Genomic DNA, 16,524 nt, shown 5'->3' on the forward strand with positions numbered 1-16,524 from the left:
TCCCTATGGGAGCCCAATGTGGGTCTTGATCCCAGGACCCCAGGATCATGACCTGAGCTGAAGGTGAGCCACTAAACCACTGAGCCATCCAGGTACCCCTGAACTAATGTTCTATTAAAGCTAAACTAAAATGGGCAACTACTTGAATTTTTATGGGTTGCATCTCTGGGCAGTTATCTATATAGTTAAAATTATTGTCCTTAGAATTAGGCAAAATTGGAAAGCTTACTTCTCAAACTTTGCAACTGATAAAGATTTGTGTTTAATTTCTAAATAAAAATATATTTCTGAGGCAAAATTCAAACTTCTATAAAACAAGAATGTAGTACTTCTAGATGCCTTTTATAAAAGGCAAATCTCATCAAATCAAACAAAGGAGTAAATCAGAAGGTAAGCAAAAATAACATGGTTATAATTTCTTTAAAAAAGGAAGAATGAAGAATGTACCCCCCACTCTTGTTAGAAGGTACACGTACTTGAAGGCATTATTATGAACAGCTGTTAGCCACCCTGCTTAAGTTAGCTGTGAATATCTGAAATAGTTGTCCATGGTAATAGGAAATTCACGGTGATTTTACACCTTTAGAGAAGCTTTAGTTCCAGCCTATCAAAGCTCATTCTTTCCTGGAGGAAGCTCAGAATTACACGGTCTCCACATCTGCAGAGCATGTTGTGCTTCTCAATCATCTAACTGCACTAAGACGGGCTCAGTAAGATCACTGTTTGAGACATTTTCTCAAGCCACATTTGGTTTCAGCAGGACAGGGCAGGAGGGCAGGAGCAACACAAGGGCACTGCACTGTCCGCTTTGTAGCCTACGTAAAACGGTTCGTGGAACTGTGAACGAGAAACGTTCCTTTTACTTTCTTAACTAGCTTGACCGACTAGAAAAGCAAGTTCTCTGCATTTTCCTATCAAAAATATCTTGATATTTTTTGTGTTTTTTATAATTACAACTTCTTTCAGATCTTTATAGAGGGAAATATCAGTAAATAGCATGGGATGCTGGACTTATTATAAAATACTAACATTAGTCAGATTTTACCAATAGGTTTTTTTTTAAGAAAAAAAACTTTTATTAGCTTTATTATATCTTTTTTTCTTATTTAAATGTTTTTATCTCAAAATGTTAGAAAACAATACCTAAGAGATTTTGCAGTATTCCTGAGAACACCTGAGTACCATATATAAAAGCTATTATTATATGAGGAAAATTATTAAAAGCCATTTTAAAAGTAACTTTAAAAAATAACGGTTCATTCTAAATCTGGGGATTTTTTAAGTTACAATTTCTACAACGAGTTTTCATCTGTTTATGATTAGAAAAACTAATGAAGAGGACATACACGATCTATCTTCAGGAACAACAACAACAAAAAAAAAACACTGACTATTCTCCCAACCAAGTTTTTCAGAAGCAATAATCTTTTACTTTAGAAGTCACTGAAATTTTCTCTAGAAGACCAAATTCCTCTTTGATTGATTGGACTTCATCAAGTGGAATGGGGAGGAAGAAACTAAAGGTAAATTTGCTATTTGGCATACCCATCCCAGCTCTATATGCTACTGGATCAGGATATGTTTGTTGGGAATTGGATGGACATGATGAACTCCCATTTTATAAGACTAATTGAATTTGAGTTGAAAAAAATGACCTTTGAAAACCAACTGCAAGTTTGACCAAAAAGGTTTCTTATCCATCAAAACTTGTTCTCCAAATATGTTTTATGAGATATGCCCAGCATCAACTCATTTGTCTTTAATATGAAATTTTGAACATACTGGATAAATCGAATTCAGGAATATAATAGAGAGGAAAATATAAAGAAATTTACAGTGAAGCACAAAGATAACCATGAGTAAAATTTATGTTATAAGGTATAAGTGCACAGTTCTTATTTAATAAATTGCTGGCAAATTGTCATTTATCTAATAAGAGTCATTCATCTTTTTTTGGATTGTGTCTACATGATAGCTTCACTAGAAGGGAGGGGGTAGGAATGTCTTTCCATAGTGACTTGGTGATTATATTAAAAAACAACAACAACAACAAAAACTCAAAACAATTTCATCAAAATCAGAATCTGCCTATGTTAAAAGAATTCCACTGTTTACCATTTCTCTAAGAACTTCAGGGGTAATAAGTTCACCCATGGCAAAAAGATAAACTTGTGAAACAGGATGTAAAGAGCAATTCTTTGCCTTGGCAGGCTCCTTTGGTGCTAATCCGACGCAGTTATAGTTAGGGGTCTTCTTCTTGTCTCTAGTTACTGATTTTAAATCCACACATACTTGTATTCCTTCTTTGAGCTCATCTTGTAATTCCTTTTACTATTTTACTGATTAGTGTTTGTTCCTTGCTGGTTTTATATGGCCCAATTCTGGCCCCTTACTCTTATCTTTTCTGAAGGTAAGAATCATCATATAGTAGCTCAGAGTTGAGCATCAAGTGGCTGGGGCTCATAATTCTTACCTGATTTACTGAGTTTTAACTTTAGTTTGGCTAATTTGCTCTGAATACTTATATTTCTCACAACTTCTTCCTTTGTTCCTCTCTTCTTTTTCCCTTAGATTTGAACCTCCATGTTTTCAGCCCTAGGTTTGTAAATTTAGCTCTACTGCTGAGCACTCTGTTGTTCATTGTTTCATTCAATGGAGGGAACCTCTTAGCAATTGGTTTCTGTAACTTTATGCCTTTGAAGAATGATTCCTAGTCCTCTGCCCAGTTTCCTGTCTTGCATAGGCTTTTGTGTTTGCTTCCATCTTATTAAGAAATTATTTGTTAAGATACTCAATGGAAGTAAACATTAAGAAAAATTCAATAACCTGTAAGTTAACCTTAAAAAGTCACAGTTTGGGATCCCTGGGTGGCGCAGCGGTTTGGCGCCTGCCTTTGGCCCAGGGCGCGATCCTGGAGACCCAGGATCGAATCCCACGTCGGGCTCCCGGTGCATGGAGCCTGCTTCTCCCTCTGCCTGTGTCTCTGCCTCTCTCTCTCTCTCTCTCTCTCTCTGTGTGTGTGACTATCATAAATAAAAAAAATAAAAAAAAAAGTCACAGTTTGCTCTCCATAGCCTACTTGGAGTTGGGGTGGGGGAGACGGTGTTTTGATTTAAAAAATCCCCTCCCAAGTACCTTTCCTTGTCTTGGAAACTCTTCAGTTGCTGCAATACAGATGAAAAATCCCCAAGATTTTGGAGAAAATTGTGTTTGCAGCTCAAGTTATCAAAATCATTTGTATGTTAAATACTCTGTTTTAAACATACTATTTAATGTCAGGCGGTTTAAACAAAATCTGTGTTAATTCTGCTATTCAATTAAAAAAAAAAAGGCTTTCAGACATCCACTGAGAGAGCTGAGCAAGTTAACATGGTGCCTGTCTCTATCACACATTTAAAGGAGCAAGAGGTCAGGTATTTTACAAATCTAAACCACCTCATCCCTTCTCACAATAGGACTAATGACACAACCTGTCACATAGATCTGCTATGTAGTTCAACAAGTTGCATTTATCAGCCACTTAATGCAAACTGCCACCAGAACGGCTGTTATACAATGCAACCTGCCACATTGAAAAACCTGCTACACAGAAAACCAAGAAAGCAATTGTTAAATACTAAGGATATTATAATCTTGTTCAATGGAAAAGGGCTTCTTTTACCTATAATTCCACCTTTTGAGTAACTGTTTATCTTAGTCCGTTTGGGTTGCCATAACAAAATACCATAGACCAGGTAGATTATAAACCCAAAGATTTATTTCTCACAGTTCTGGAGGCTAGAAATTATAGGATCAAGCTGCTGACAGATTTAGTGTTTGCTATCTAGACAGCTGTCTTTTCAATGTAATCTAACATGGCAGAAACGGTTAGAGATCTCTCTGGGGTCTCTATTATAAGGGCACTATCCCATTAATAAACGCTTTGCTCTCATGATCTCATCACTTCCCAAGGCCCCACCTCCAAAAATCATCATATGGTGGATTAGATTTCAAATATAAATTTTCAGGGGACACAAATATTCAGTTCATAGCACTGTTCCTTTCCTTTCATAAACTATTAAATATTTGCCTAACATGTACCAGGCACTGCACTAGATGCTGTGAATGTAAAAGAAAATAAGATGCTACTTCTGACCTCCAAGCTTCATAGATTAGTAGGCAAGACATGCATGAAAAATAAATTCTTTGTGTTAAAGAGGTATTTCTTTAATACAGTTCCTCAGTGTATGAAGAGATTAAGTATCAATGGAATTATTTTCAAAAATAGAAATAAATCCAGAGTTGGCTCATAACCTGGCCATGCCCCAAAAGTGATCTTTTCAAGTGTTCTAGAAATGGGGATCCCTGGGTGGCACAGCGGTTTAGCGCCTGCCTTTGGCCCAGGGCGCGATCCTGGAGACCCGGGATCGAATCCCACGTCAGGCTCCCGGTGCATGGAGCCTGCTTCTCCCTCTGCCTATGTCTCTGCCTCTCTCTCTCTCTCTCTCTCTCTGTGACTATCATAAATAAATAAAAATTAAAAAAAAATCAAGTGTTCTAGAAATGATCCTTTAAGGTTTCCAACTTTGAAAATGTTCACAAAAGACTATGTATAAAAACCAATATATATGAATTTATTAATTTACAGTAGGTGGTACAATTATAGGAAGACTAGATGTTTATATTCATTCTCTAAGCATATTCTTTCCCTTTAGGCAAGCTGTATTAAAAGACAAATTATTACACTATTGCTTTGTGCACAGAGTATCAGAGCAAGGAACTCTTGCTGCTTGAGCCTCACGTGCATGAGCCTATTTTGTCCCTTTCCATAAAGCCTGGTAGACGACGTGGTGATGTAGTCCCTACAGCATTCGTCTTGTGACACAACTGCCACACCTAAGGCCAGTATTGTGCCAGAAAAAGGCAGTTGCCAGATAATGGAAAGCCTAGTATAGGCAGATTTTATTCATCATTTTGGCTAAAAGGAAATCATCTATGTGATTGGAAATCCAACACATGTTATTAAGAGAAACTGAGTGGTTTGGTGACAGAGTAGATGGGCTGCCATTAGCTTCACATACTACATTAACAATATTAAACACTTATTAACTTTAATGACACACGATTTTTATTGCCAGTTGAATGATTCTTAAGGTAGAGCTATTCTGAAAGCATAGGCAATAGTAAGAATAAGAGAAAATTGTTTTAAGAGACTCTTGTCATTCAAACGGTCAACAGGGGAAAATACTCTTCGGTTGGTAGGAATTTGTGCAAAAAAAGTTTAGGCTTCTTCAGCTGATGTCACGACATACCATATGTTTATTTTTTAATTTACTTGATTATTATACCCCTTAACGAATCTGTACCAAAAACATGAGCCTTTTTTCCCTAATTCCCGATCAGCTGCACAGGGATTAGATCTCATCTTTAGTATCTAACTTGTTTCTTAACTATAGATGATAGAGACTATCTCATTCATAGTTTGGCAGAAGTAGAAAATAACGATCCATTTGTTATTAAAGAAGAAAGATTTATGATTTTTGCTACTGAAAAATTTGGTAGAGGAAGATTGCTGAATCATAGAGGGTCACTCTGTTACCTAGACTTGTCCAAATAATCACTTTTTTGACAATGATAAATAGTTTTCTGCCCAACCTTCAGGGAGCCAATGACTCCAATGTACTGTTAAGGAGATTGATTGCCTTGCAGACACCAATATATTTTTTTCTGATAACAGTTTTTTATTTTAGGTGAAATGAGAGCCACCACTTGAGTTGGTCCTGGGCCATGAGTATGTGAAGCAACGCAATTACCAAAACCCAGTAATTGAAACAATGGAGTAGTGATGATTATAGTTCATTAAAAAAACTAAGAAAAGTATTCAGTATTTTCAAAGAGTTCAATATATTTGAGGTATGGGAAACATTTAAAGGATTGGGTTTCATGATGTCTTATAGTTTCATCTAGCTCTTAAATTCTATGACATGGATTATGCTTTTAACAAGCTTTACAAAGGGGACTCATATCAATGTGAATTACAGACTCATCTGGGAAAAATGAATTTAAACAACCATATGATTCAGTTGCATACAAATCTGTGGATCTGTTAGTGCTGGGCAAATTTGGAAACACAGCAATGAGTCTGAGAACCCTTTTTTTTTTTTTTAATTTTTTTTAACTTTTATTTATTTATGATAGTCACAGAGAGAGAGAGAGAGGCAGAGACACAGGCAGAGGGAGAAACAGGCTCCATGCACCGGGAGCCCGACGTGGGATTCGATCCCGGGTCTCCAGGATCGTGCCCCGGGCCAAAGGCAGGCGCCAAACCGCTGCGCCACCCAGGGATCCCCTTTTTGCACACATTCCCCAGGCAGGCATTACGTACAGAGGAAATAAAATGTACCACTATTTTAAAAAGCTATGAAGATTTTTTAAAAGATTTATCTATTTATTTTAGAGAGACGGCGCGCACACATAAGCAGGGGGAGTGGCAGAGGGAGAGACAATGAAGTAGACTCCCCTCTGAGCGCGTTGCCTGGTCCAGAGATCAGTCTCACAATTCTGGGATCGTGACCTGAGCTGAAACCAAACTGGGTCAGTCACTTAGCAGATCGAGTCACCCAGGTGCCACAGATAATTTTTAATCGATAAGTTCACTTACAAACTTTTAGAAACAAATTTAGTCCGTAGCTTTCCTATCTATAAAATCGAAATATTATGAAGAGGTAAAAGGAAAATTAGGAATATCTTAACACAAAACATGGTAGAACAATATAGAAAACATAATTAAAACTCTGAAACCTTTTGCCGAAGACCATCAAGATGGAAAGATAGATATTTTTTTTTCCTTCTGGACGGGAAAATAGCGAATCTGTCAATTCTCCCTAAATTAATCTACTAGTGCTGTGCAGTCCATCACTATCAAATTCTTAGAGTCTTTAAAGAAAACAATTATTCCGGGTCCCTGACTAGCTCCGTTGGTGGAACTCGCAGCTCCTGACGTCGGGCTTGTAAGTTCAAGTCCCACATTGGGTGCAGAGAGCACCTAAAAATATGATCTTAAAAAATACTCCGAATCAAAAAAGAAATACTGGAAGGACATCTGTGGGAATAAACACGGGGAACAGAACAATAGAAATGACAAAGGTGTGAGGCGTGGTCTGACTCCGAGTAAACGTGCTCGGCGCGGGTGGCCGGGACCAGGTCTGGGGTCTGGGGCGGGCGGGGCGGACTCGCGCACCTCGCGGCCGGCGCACGGCACCTCCCGGGGACGGCCCCTCGGCTGCTGGCGGCCGCGCTCTGGGGACGTCCTCGAGGCCGGGAAGGCCCGGGAAGGCCCGGGAAGGCCCGCGCCGCCCCCGGGACTCAGCGGCGGCGTCGTGCGGCTGCTCCGAGAGGCGCAAATCCCGGCGCGTCCGACACGCGGCAGCGAGCGAGCGTGGGCGCGCGGACCGCCCAGGCTGCGAGCACGAGGGCCGCGCGGGCCAGCACCAGTACCGAGCCCGCCCCGCGTGCCCCGGAGGAGGGGGCGGGCCCGGAGCCCCCGCGACGCCCCCCGTGGGGCCCCGTCTCCCCACGCCCCGCCGCCAAGGCCGACGCCCCCGCGGGCCCGGGCCCGGCTGCTCGGGGCGGTCCAGCGGGGCCGTCCCGTGTCTCCGGCGCCCACTTCCACGCGGGCAGCCTAGGGCCGAGGAGCGGCCGCGCTCCCGCCGCACGTGCCGTTCCCAACGCGGCGCTTTGGCCGGACGCCCCCGAGCGCGCCGGGCCCCGGGGAGCAGGTGCCGCCCCGCGAGCTCAGAGGGCGCAACAGCCCTTTCATAAAAGGTGCTTATTTCCGCGTCGAATTCCTTAGAATAGCCTGTGCCCCCCTCCATTTTTTTGTCTTAAAAAATACTTGTCTAAGGGCTAAAGATCGGCAGTGACTAAATTAAAGCTGTTTGTGTCACCGGAAGCCCTTTCAAGCAGCCCGATGAGGCGCTGGGGTGCGCTGCAGTGCAGGGGGCGTGCAGGGGGCGCCCAGGTCCCGGGAAGACCGCAGGTGGACGGAGAGCGCGGCCCGGAGACAGGCGGGGCCCGACCCCCGAGTCTCGAGAGAGAACGAAGGCCGGGATCTCAGAGGCAGTGGGAAGCCGCCTCCGACTCATCCAACACCCACACACCTCGCTTCCCCCTCTTCTTACCACCGCGAGGCGCTGGAAGGAAAGACGGATCTCTCGATGCTTGAGGCTTGAGACAGGTCCTAGCGTGCCCTCGTGGAGGTGCCCTCCGGAATGTGAGGTGCCACAGCGGTCTCCTTAGTGTCAGGCTACAGGGCCCGCGTCTCAAAGAAAACTGGCCTTGGGATCCCTGGGAGGCGCAGCGGTTCGGCGCCTGCCTTTGGCCCAGGGCGCGATCCTGGAGACCCGGGATCGAGTCCCACGTCGGGCTCCCGGTGCATGGAGCCTGCTTCTCCCTCTGCCTATGTCTCTGCCTCTCTCTCTCTGTGTGTCTATCATAAGTAAATAAATTAAAAATTAAAAAAAAAAAAAAAAGAAAACTGGCCTTGACTTTCCATAATCCAGAAGAAGCACTTGAGATGTTTATACAGTGTTCAAGAGCCTGTCTTTCTACCAAATAATAAACTAGAAAGAACTGTGAAAAAAATAAATAAAATTAGTGAGGAGAAATTGAATCATTCAACAAACGGTGTTAAAAATAAATATGGACATTTATTCACTATTTATACAAAATCAGTTATTAATTTATATGTAAAATGAGAGATTGTGTAAGTATGTGCAAAAATCTTTGGTGAATAATCTGTAATCTTGGGGTAGAGGAGGCCTCTTTAACCACGAATTAAACATAAATTAAGATAAGGATTCATTTAACATCTACACGTTCCCAAAACAAGATAGAAATTCTGTAAGCCTACATTTTCAGCGCATAAGTGAAAAGAATAATATCAAATATACAAATTTATATATATATATATTTTAAGGACCTCTTATAAATCAATATGAAATATGTCTTGAAAATTTCTCTCACTAATAAGGAAAGAGAGAATCATTGCTGTTTGCTGCTGCTGCTTGGAGCGTCCTCACGTTCCTGTGCCTTTGTGAAGTTTGTCTAGGGAGGAACATGTTGGGGTTACAGCGGCCTCTTATATTCAATTGGATGGGCATGGGATGGTAGCTTCGTTACATTTTTTTCCCCACTACAGTTAAAAAATAATCAAGTTCTTCAAATCCAACACCATACTCCCATGATCTTTCCCCATATTTCTGTGCGTCGAGATGCCCCTAAGTGCTCTACCTACTACGGAGTCAGACCCCCAGTCTGACCTGAACATGAGAGGATAGCCTTGTGTGGAAATGCGGAGCTACCTCACTCAGGGTTTTACTCTTCTGGGTCATTGTGACCCAACCTCTCATAGTACAAGAGCTGGAGAGCCAGTCAGCAATTAGGAACAGACATCAGCATCTATTGCTGATCAAGCAGAGGCTGAATGCAGCAATCGCAGGGCAGAAGCCATATAAATCCTTGGTTAGTCAACTTGTGCTAACCCACGGAAGCCTAAGGAGACGGACGCGTGCGCTCTTGTCTTCTGACCTGGAGCAGTAGAGAGGATTGATCTGTAGGAGCTGCTCTATTTAGAAGGTGAATTTGATATTAGAAATCCAGAAAAAAAAATCTTCAAATGTTTTTTTTTTTAAGTTTTTTTTTTTTTTTTAATTTATTTATGATAGTCACACAGAGAGAGAGAGAGAGAGAGGCGGAGACACAGGCAGACGGAGAAGCAGGCTCCATGCACCAGGGAGCCCGACGTGGGGATTCGATCCCGGGTCTCCAGGATCGCGCCCTGGGCCAAAGGCAGGCGCCAAACCGCTGCGCCACCCAGGGATCCCAAAATCTTCAGATGTTTGAAACATCTCGAGGTTCTTCAGGCAGCCTCACGTAATTATAGGTATTAATATTTGACCATGGCCAGATTTATTACCCTCCTTACAGTATAAAAATAGCATACAAGGAGAGCGGATATTATAATTCAATACTGTATCGAAGTACAGCACAAAAAGGCATTACCCAACCTCTCTGCCACCCCTCCCCCAGGAATATTTTCATTGCTCTGGGCTTATATACAATGACATACACTGGTTAAAAACTGGAAAAGGAAATACTGGCTAATAAGTTCATGTGTGTGTACAATGCCAAACATCCCACCAGCCCCACGTCACTAAACTTGCTGACTTTTTACTTGTCGAAGAGATTAAACTGTCCGCTCATCTGCATGCAGTTAGTTATGCACACTGGTGTGTCGCAATGACACTGACAACTTCATTTCTTCAACAGGGCAAGCTAGCATTGTCCTGCTCACACAGATCTGACCATTAGAGCAAATATCTCATGCAAACACTTTCAAGCTCATTATTTTGACTTATATAAAATGTTTATTTAAGTGAATTTGAGGATTTAATTAGCTAAAATAGTCACACTGATTTTGCACTTCTCCAAAGTCAATTCACAGCAGTGAAAAGACCCCTGCCTAACGCAAGACAAATATTTTGTTTCTCTGTTTGTTTATTATTTAGCAAACTCATAAAGTAGTCAGTAGCAGCGAAATTATTCTAAGGACTTTACAAATAGTAACTCGTTTAATTTTCCTAATGACCTGTCTTTGTTAGCTTGGGCTGTAATAACAAAAATACCACATGCGGCGTAGCTTAAATAACATTTATTTCTCACAGCTCTGGAGGCTGGGAAATCTAAGAACAGGGTGCCAGCTTGGTCAGATTCTGGTGAGAGCCTTCTCTCCAGTATCCTTGTATGAAACAGTGAAAAAGAGATCTGTCTCATCCTCTTTTTAAAAATGAGGGCTATAATCTCATCATGAGGGTGCCATGCTCATGACCCAACCTAATCCTAATTATCTCTCAAAGGTCTCACTTCCACCATCATACTTCACAGGTTAAGGTTTCAACAAATGAATTTGAGGGAGTACAAACATTTAGTCTGTAACACAGCTCATAAAGAAGATTTAATCAATATTGTATATGTGAGTAAATCGAGGAACAGAGAGATGAAGTGCCTTGCCCAAAGTGACACAGCTTCTCAGGGATAGAACCAGGATTTAAATCTCAAGTAGTTTGACTCCAGTCTGAGTTTCATGTCTACCCTACATTGCAAGTTACTAAAGAGTTATCTAAAAGTGTGATAGACAGCTTAGAAACTGAAAATCACTTTTGTAACATGCATTATTTGTGAATTCCGTGATTTCTAAGGATATAACATACAAAAATAAAGATCATAAAAATCAATTTTTATTAACCTATTACATTTTTATTATGCAAAATTATCTTTTCCAGCCTAATCTATTTCTCAGACATCTGCAAAACATACTATGACCTTGTCACCTAAGTTATAAACTATCCACTGCTAAACAGAGTATGAGTACTGGCTACTGTTATGGGGGGAGGGGAATAAAATAGCATTATGAGACTTATTTTTATGTATGAACTTGGAAGGTGTTTTTGGATGAGATTAGCATTTAAATTGGTAAACTTTGAATAAGTGGATTACTCTCCATAATGGGGGTGATCCTGGTCTATCAGTTGAAAGCCTGAATAGAATAAAAAGACCACAGCTTCTCTGAAATTCCTCTGGATAATTTTCCAGAATACTGTCAGATTGCCTTTGGATTTCATTTGCACCATTAGCTATCCTGGGTTTCCAGCCTGTTGGTCTATAGTGCAGTTTTTGAGTTCACAAGCCTCCATGATCATGTAAGCCAATTCCTTATAATAAATAAATAAATAAATAAATAAATAAATAAATAAATATTGTGTGCATGTATGTGTGTGTATGATACATGCATACATATATAGATGCATAGGATATAATTAGGATGTATGTGTGTGTGTTAATATATACACTTATATATATAGACATATGTGTGAATGTATATATGTTTCCTTGGAGAACCCTATTAATTATGCTTGAGATTTGATTGGATTAAAAAATCAAATATATTGGGGCACTGGGTGGCTCAGTTGGTTAAGCATTTGCTTTTAGCTCAGGTCATGATCCCAGGGTCCTGGGATTAAGCCCCATATTGGTCTCCCTGCTTTTCCCTTTCTGCCTTGCTCATGCTCTTTCCCTTACTCTCTCTCAAATAAATAAAATCTTAAAAAAAATTCAGATATAACGAAAGAAAACCCAACATAATACCAAAAAGAGAAATATACAAAAAATGTAACAATGATGCCATTCTGCCTACAGATTGAAGAATTGAGTGACAGATTGTGAAAATCGACAGAATAGTGTTGGAGGTTCTAAATGGAAAGGGAACACATGAAAATGATTTGAGAATTTGTAGCCAGCTGTATATGAAGAGATATTTTTGATCAAACGGAGGATTGTGATTGTGATGGAATATGGAATGCCTCACAAATTTGGGGGAGGAAATGCAATTCACAAAGTCATTTAGGGAAATATTTCTCCCTAAAGCTGTGGGATGCAGTACAGTATCTACTATGCCTGGGGCCATATTGGTTGGATTACAGTCTGCAAATAGAGTGTACTAAAGCTCTGAAAATGAAAGGAAATGTTAAAGCTGAGAAAATGCTGTAAAGGGAGGATTGGTAAAATCTAATGATTTGTATGTGGGAAATAGAAAGAATGGGGATTTAAAAATAATAGTTAGATTATGAGTCTGAAGAACATGAAGTTTGGAATTTAAACTCCCCAAAAATTCACCTGGATTTGGAGGTTCCTCCACAATTTCCTGAAAGAATTATAACTGATCTTTTGGAATGAGTGGAATGGTTTGTATGTGCTTGAGGCAGACCGTAGTCCATTCTGAATTTAGTAGGTTATCAGATTTATTATTGTATATACACATGAAAATATTACTAAGAACAAGTGTTTAGATTTCCCAACTTTTTTATGTTAACAATTTAAGTTCTCATCCCCAATAAACAAATATTAATTTTATATTTTCCCTAGCCAGGCTATGTATTTCCTGGTTTTATAATTTTATTACAACTGCTTTTTAAGTTTGAGTGATAAGAGTCTGCACTGCTACATTAATTTGAGAATTTATTAAGTTTGATTTTGAAAAGGGAAGTTCCACTGTAAAATGACATACAGTCAAGGGGCACCCGGGTGGCTCAGTTGGTTAAGTGATCGACTCTTGACCTCGGCTCAGGTGGTGATATCAGGGTCATGAGATAAAGCCCCATGTCAGACTTACACTGGGTATGCAGTCTGCTTAAGATTCTTTATTTCCTTCTACCTCTGCCTTTCCTCGACATCCCCTTTCTCTGTCTCTTAAAAAAATAATAATAATAAGGGGCACCTGAGTGGCTCCATCATTTGAACATCGGACTCTTGGTTTCGGCTCAGGTCATGATCTCAGGGTATTGATCAAGCCCTGAGTAAGTCTCTACACTCAACAGGGAGTCTGTTTGAGATTCTCTCTCTCTTCCTCTCCCTCTGCCCCTCCCTTAGTCACATTCTTTCTCTCTCTCTTTAAAATAAATAAATATATCTTGTAAAAAAATAAAATGACATACAGTCAAAATTCGGAAGAATCAATCATTAATAAATACCTCATCCTAAATTATGGATAGATTTATTATTTAAAACTAATAAAGATATATTTTGCCATAAGTTAATACATAAGAAATATAAAAAGGAAGGGATATTTTTCAGAGGTTTACTCAAAAGAATTTAGTAATCCAGAGTTTGTTTATTCACATGATTTTCTGGTATTTCTAGAATATTCTGGCACTGATGGTGCTATAACAAAACAAAACAAAACTCTACCCTGCAAATATATATAGTTAGTTAGCTAGCTAGTTAGCAGATACCCCTCGGCAGTGATATTCCAATTAGATAGCAGACCTAACTGATATCGTGGCATTGCCTATTTTCACACTTTCTGTGGTATTGTCCAGTACCCAAGACAACTATTTCCAGTATTTTTTTTTAATCTTTCTAATCATTCCTTGTGCTTATAGAGATGAAGCTGACTCCAGAGGAGATTTGGCTCCAAACTGGCCTCTTGATCCAGACATCACACAGCCGTGATTTAAGAGCATGCACTTCTGGACCAAAGAGGCCTGTGTTTATATCCTGGCCTGCTATTTACTAGCTGCATTAATTTGAATAAGTGACTTAATCACAGTTTCATTTTTTTTTTTAAGATTTTATTTATTTATTGATGAGGCAGGCAGAGAAGCAGGCTCCCTGAGGGGAAGCCCCATGCAGGACTTGATCCCAGGACTCTAGGATCACGACCTGAGCCGAAGGCAGATGCTTAACCGTTGAGCCATCCAGGCGTCCCTGTGTCAGTTTTCTTATCTGTACAATAGGCAAAACCACCATACCTGCTTTAAAGGATTTTTATAGAAACTAAATAAGAACCTTAGTTCAGGTCCTCTAGAAAGCATAGCAGGAGGAAAGATTTAAGAGGTTAGCCCTTTATTTTGGTGGTTACAACCCAGGGCAATTAAGAGTCAGAGAAGAAGTTAACTGCAGTAACAAAGAAGGTAACATGATGTGACATTTGTTGATCTGGGCGCTATTTCACAGCAAACCACCTAGAGAAGAACTGGGTCTCTGGGCAGGTATGTTTATTCTGTATGTGTAAATTACCTAGAAAGGTCGCACAGGGAAGAGCCACAGAGAAGGGAGGGAGAAGTTATCGTGGTGACTGCTTTTCGGTTCTTTGCTATTGGTCAAAGTTCAAAGTTCACTTTAACATGGAGTTGGCTCTCCTGGATTTCCAGATTGTCATTCAGCCCTTGGTGTTTCCTTGAGAAACCCTGCAGAGAGGTCCCTCACAGTCCGAAAATGGGGAAGAGAGCCAGTGCAGGGAGGCCTCCGTGGGACAGGCCATCAGGGAAATCTGAGAAGGTGTCCAGAGTGCCTCACGCAAGGAATAAATGTGTAAAGCACTTCAAAGAGTGCCCAATGATGGTAAATAATTTGTGCGTTAGCTATTATTGCTCCGAGGCAGGCTGGGGAGGATGTAAAATAAGAATGAGACTTGTAAATAAAGAGTTGTACTTGGTAGTGATTGTAATGAGATTCTATCTGCCCCAAGATTCTCTCAGACGTCATGGCTTAAACCGAGACATACTAACAGCTCTCTCTCTCTCTAGTAGATGGAAACACAGAAAGGGAACTAGAAGTGGTCCATTCTTTTGGAATGAGAACCAGTTTGTTCTCAACCAGGACACAAAGAGTGATTTCAGAACCGGCTCAACTCTAATTTGGATTATGAACAATGCACCCAGGGGTGCTGACCGCAGTGGGGAGCAAAATAATTCTGCCATGGTTTTGAAGTAGATGCCAGGACAATACGTGGGAGACAGCATTTGACTTTCTCTCTGGAAGTCTCAGATTAGTTGTGACTCTTTCTGGCTCCAAGGCTTGTGAATTGCTGGAATGCATAACTGAAGAAGACTGGATTTAGGGAATAACTCATGAAAGGACAAACAGCTATAACTTTGGGGGGAGCAGGCATAGAAGGTTTCCAGTAAATGGAGTTCTGCCCAGAATTACAAGATTGGGCCAGATCACAGCCATGGTGGTGAGGATTATCTGGTTAAAGCTAAGGGATGTGTCAGGAAAAAAATAAAAGCACGTATGTAAAAGCATGAAAATCATCCCTTGTCCACCCCACCCATAGCACCTCTCTTTTTTCCAATATCTATCCTGTATTCAGGGTCTTAAGTTTAAGGATTCCTCAAAGTTTTTACCAAACTATTGTATTATAATATGTTCAAAGTTATCAGTATGCTTAATAATTCACATTTTATAAATATACAATGTCGTTTCAAGTTTACTATGTAAATCTGAGTTATCTAGATGCTGGCATAAAATTCCTTTTCTATGATTTTAACTATTTTTCAGAAAAAAGTTAAAAAATGGATGCTCTTCTGTTTCATTCTAATTAATATCACTAACATGGAAAGAAACCAACTCTATCAAGCTTGACTGTTTGCATGTTAAGTGGGATTCCCTCCTTGAAGACATTTTTGCATTGTCAAGGGATTAAACTGGCAACTGTCAGGCTGTTCTCATGCAAACCACAGAATTTGCCCCTCCTCTTTGAGTCTGATGGAGATTTATGCCAGATGCTCAGAAGAAAGGACTGAATTTCAAAATCTGAAAGTCAGCATAGGGGGAGAGAAGATTGCAAGAGGAAAAAAGTGGATTATTTCAGCATTCTGAAGTTCTTGAAAACTTGGGAACATGCGTTGTTAACATATAAATTAACACAAAGACATAGATACTAACAAATTAAAGATTCAAAATGCTTATTTGGTCAGAATGGGTTTCCTCTTGGTCATATCATTTTCTTGACTTTAGGAAGATACGGATTGATTTTGAGATGCCTGCAAAACTCCAAGTTTTCCTTTATGATTGCTTCACTGAAATAGACATAGATGAAATTACCAAGAAATAAAGTTCCTCAGATTTAGGGTCTATATTCTAAATGTATAATTCCTGTGTAGTTTTTTTTTTTTTTTAATGGATAATGTAATGGAAAACTACAAT

General features: G+C 40.1%; 1 long non-coding RNA gene across 2 annotated transcripts; it reads left to right on the top strand.

The window, feature by feature from the left end:
* Positions 1-3: 3 nt before the first annotated feature.
* Positions 4-16,254, top strand: LOC111093432. Of its 2 annotated transcripts, none has more exons than XR_005382052.1 (3): positions 4-63; positions 1,324-1,523; positions 15,877-16,254. It is a non-coding gene; the product is annotated as an uncharacterized LOC111093432 (long non-coding RNA). The 2 variants fall into 2 exon arrangements; XR_005382053.1 differs by lacking the exon at positions 15,877-16,254 and adding an exon at positions 5,730-5,857.
* The last annotated feature ends 270 nt before the right edge of the window (positions 16,255-16,524 follow it).

Source organism: Canis lupus, chromosome 31, assembly GCF_011100685.1.
Source record: "Canis lupus familiaris isolate Mischka breed German Shepherd chromosome 31, alternate assembly UU_Cfam_GSD_1.0, whole genome shotgun sequence".
Taxonomy (NCBI): domain Eukaryota; kingdom Metazoa; phylum Chordata; class Mammalia; order Carnivora; family Canidae; genus Canis; species Canis lupus.